Genomic DNA, 4,327 nt, shown 5'->3' with positions numbered 1-4,327 from the left:
TGACAGATGGACGTGGCTGTGTATCAAAGGTAAAAAATGATATAAATACTGTTCAGTTTCTCACAAAACCGATCGTTTCGTGTCTTAGGACATCAATGTATCATCACGAGCCGCGGGGTGTAATTTGGATTTGTCTGTGCATGTTTTTGTTTACTTTTAAAGGTCTGGTGCCCATCCACGTCAATGATAAGGCTGGCAGACTGCACCGGTTTTCGTTAAAAATCTTCGTTTGTGTTTTTCTGAGGAAACAAAGTAACCTACATCTTGGATGCATTGGGGGGTAAGCAGATAAACATCAAATTTTCATTTTTGGGTGAACTATCCCTTTAAAATACAGTATAAATCTATAAATATGCCCTACTGCTCCACTCTGATGCTCCTGAACAGTGCTCATCTACTTATTTACTTAATTCTATTAATATTATTGAATTATTTTCTGTTTCTATTATTGTCAGACTTGCGTTGTTTACAGGTCTGTTTCTCCTATTTTTGTGCTGTTTTTTCTAAACATTGTCTAAAACAACTAATATATACATATATATATATATATATATATATACACACACACACACACACACACACACACACACTTCGGCAAATGAAATGTCTTACTAGGGGAAATTGCATGAAAAAGTATCATCCGTTCTGTTTGTATAGTCTCTGTGAGCTTTTCTGAGGTTTTCACGCATGCACAGTAAGGAAAATTTAAAACATTCTTACATTCAAGTGTGGATGAGAAACTTTTGGAAAACACCTGAAAAAAACGCTAGTGTGGATGTAGAACATTTTAAAACAAAAACACTGTTTTTCATTTGTATCCTGATGAATTTAGATGTAGCTTTAGTGTCCACTGGTTGTTTTATTTGCTTACAAATACTTTAAATGACCAAATGTAGTCAGCATGCAGTAGCCAAATGTGATTATTTACATTTCAGGGTTTGTGCAAATGACTTTAACATAAATAATTTTCTTAGATACTTTTGCATAATGAGCCTAAGTGCTAGAAATCAATGGTTTTAATATTTGAAGCAAATATTGGGTTTAATGTTACAGAAAAATATATAGTTTTTTTATGCTTATTCCATATTATTGTTACAACTTAAATGCATGATCTTATAATGCATTGAAAACAAATGTTCAGTGTGAACGCAGGATATTGAAGGCAGCGTTAGTATTTGTCATGTGATCTCAACACTTCTGTCAAATGTCTTTAACATTTCTACACTCGTGTGACATTTTTCATAAATATTATCTATTTCTGAAGTGAATTCATCTTTGAGAATGAAAACCAACCTGTTTGTTCCTCAGTATCTTCATGTTTGACTCTGAATGTTTCTTCAATCTTCATGTCTTCACTCTCCTCTTTAATAAACTCCATCTTTCTTTGTTCCTCAGTACCTTCATGTTTGATGAATGTTTCTTCAGTCTTCATGTCTTCACTCTCCTCTTTAATAAACGCCATCTTTATAATAGTGTGTCACATGGATCTCTGTTGGTTCTCCAGGAGTTTTTCTGTGTGTTTGTACACTTTGTCCTGTTTAAGATGAGAATAATTAATAGAAAGAAAAATCAATGCAAACTAAATCTCTGAGTTAACAGACTTATAAAATTAATAAAATATATACAAATTACCCAGAAGGTTCATATTTAAGTAGGCTATTTTTTATATATTTGGTATTCAATTATTTGTTCATATCTAATATATTACACTTTAATGAAATCATTCTCGGTTGTGATTCACTCGTTTGTGTTTGTTGTTGTCGTTTGTAGTGACGCTGAATCGAATCACTGAATCATTTCACAAATGATTTGACTCAAATGATTCGGATTCTCAGTTTCTCACATCACTTCTTATCCTCACACGATTGATTCATGATATAGAGAGCAAAACGAAACGCACCTTCTCTGTTACTAAAGGCTAACGTAACTCTAAAGCAGTACATGTTATATTTAATGGATGATTTATTTTACATAGCTTGTAAAAACGCTTTAATTGATGCAACAATATCCATTGGTTTAAAAAAACTTTAAAAGCACAAACCTTTCTTCAGGTGAATCACAACAGACAGACACAAACAGCACAGCGCAGCTTTATGACGTCACATGACCAGACCATTAGAGCAAAATAAAAGTCCCATTGGTGCACTGCTCTCTAGAATCACACACACATATAATAGAAATGTTGGTAACACTTTACAATAAGGTTCATTAGTTAAACATTAATGTATTAACTAACATGAACTAACCACAAGCAATACATTAGTTACTGTATTTACTAATCTTTATTAACATTAGTTAACGGAAATACAGTTGTTCATTGTTTGTTCATGTTAGTTCACAATGCATTAACTAATGTTAACAAAATTTTAATAATGTATTAGTAAATGTTGAAATTAACATTAACACAGATTAATAAATGCTGTATAAGTGCAGTTCATTATTAGTTCATGTTAACTAATGTGGTTAACTAATGTTAACTAATGAACCTTATTGTAAAGTGTTACCAATTTTGTATATAGAATAGAATTTCGTACCCATATTATGATGCTTTTCTAAAGTTAATAACATTGTAAATCTATTACTATTATTCTCTTTTTTAATGTACATTTATAACACTTTATTTTATGTGAATATACCTTGCCATTAAATTCACATAAAACTAGTTCATGCTGCTTTGAAAGTGTTACAAAGGTTTCAGTGGTAATGTTCTTTTATGTAAGCAATTTTGTTTTAAATAATTTTTGTAGTGTAAAGGAATATGGTTCATTCATTATTATCTTTTCGGTTTTGTTAATTGGCAAAAATATGCCAACATATTCAGCTGTTACTCCATATCTTCCCTTATTAACAGTGAAAAGATTGGGTAATAAATACAAGACACAATAAACAGTTTATTAGAAACTTTAACTAGAAGTACATTGTCACCGGGGCAGACTGAATCGAATGACCAGCCGCCCCTGTCTTTAAACACCACCACCGCGAGGAGCCGACACCACAGGCCCGCGACAGATGGACAAAACAGACAGAAAATGATTTTCCAAGGAATAACAATCTTTATTGAACACAATTTATCAATGAACTCAGACGTAATGGACTTCAACGTCTTCCAGGTCTTCTTTCCACTACAGGTGAATACCTTCGTCAGTGCACAGTAATTGAACAGTAATCCAACAGCTTACTTCACCAGCGATGCTGCATACTTCAGGACTCAGACGGTAGGTAGGGAGGTAAGATTTCTTTTCAGTACAGAATACTTTCGTTGGTGCACAATAGGGAGGCAGTGGTTGACGAGCTTACTTCACCAGCAATGCTGCATACTTCGGGACTCAGACAGTAAGTAGGAAGGTAAGGATTCTTCTCAGTACAGGATACTTTCGTCTGTGCATAATAGAGAGACAGTAGTTTAAAAGCTTACTTCACCAGCAATGCTGCATACTTCCTCAACTTAGACATTAAGCAGGAAGGTAAGGATTCCTCTCAGTACAGGATACTTTCGTCGGTGCACAATAGGGAGAAAGCTTGAAAGTTTGAAAGCTTACTCCACCAGCAATGCTGCATACTTCCAGACTCTGACGGTAAGTAGAGAGGTGAGGATTAGGGCTCCAGCAGAAGAGAGGTTGATAATATTTCACCAGCGTAGCTGTACACTCACAGGGCTCAGGCAGAAAAGAGGTTATTTGTATTTCACCAGTATTGCTGTATACTCACAAGGCTCAGGCAGTGAAAAGGTTAATAATATTTCACCAGCGTAGCTGTACACTCACAAGGCTCAGGCAGTGAAGAGGTTAATAATATTTCACCAGCGTAGCTGTATACTCACAGGGCTCAGGCAGAGAAGAGGTTAATAATATTTCACCAGCATAGCTGTGCACTCACAGGGCTCAGGCAGAGAAGAGGTTAATAATATTTCACCAGCGTAGCTGTACACTCACAGGGCTCAGGCAGAGAAGAGGTTAATAATATTTCACCAGCGTAGCTGTACACTCAGAGGGCTCAGGCAGAGAAGAGGTTAATAGTATTTCTTTCCACAAACGTGTAAGCAGGGGATGGGCCACTTCTCAGCAAAGACACACCACACTCGTGTTCACTTCAAATCCACAGCAATGAATCCATGTATATCAATGAGACAAAAGCACTGCATTTCACTCACACAATAGGGCTGATCCGAGCCTCAATCCATCCGCTCACGTCGGGGATATTCAGTTCTCAATTCCTCTTCAGCGCACTCTGAAACACATAGCTTCCCCACCAGTAAGATCTACATGTACTGTATCCTCTTCAAGCTTTCTAAATGTTGGAAAGATGGAATCCATTCACTTAACTTTCT

Source organism: Garra rufa, chromosome 4, assembly GCF_049309525.1.
Source record: "Garra rufa chromosome 4, GarRuf1.0, whole genome shotgun sequence".
NCBI lineage: Eukaryota > Metazoa > Chordata > Actinopteri > Cypriniformes > Cyprinidae > Garra > Garra rufa.
This window is presented reverse-complemented; position numbering follows the sequence as displayed.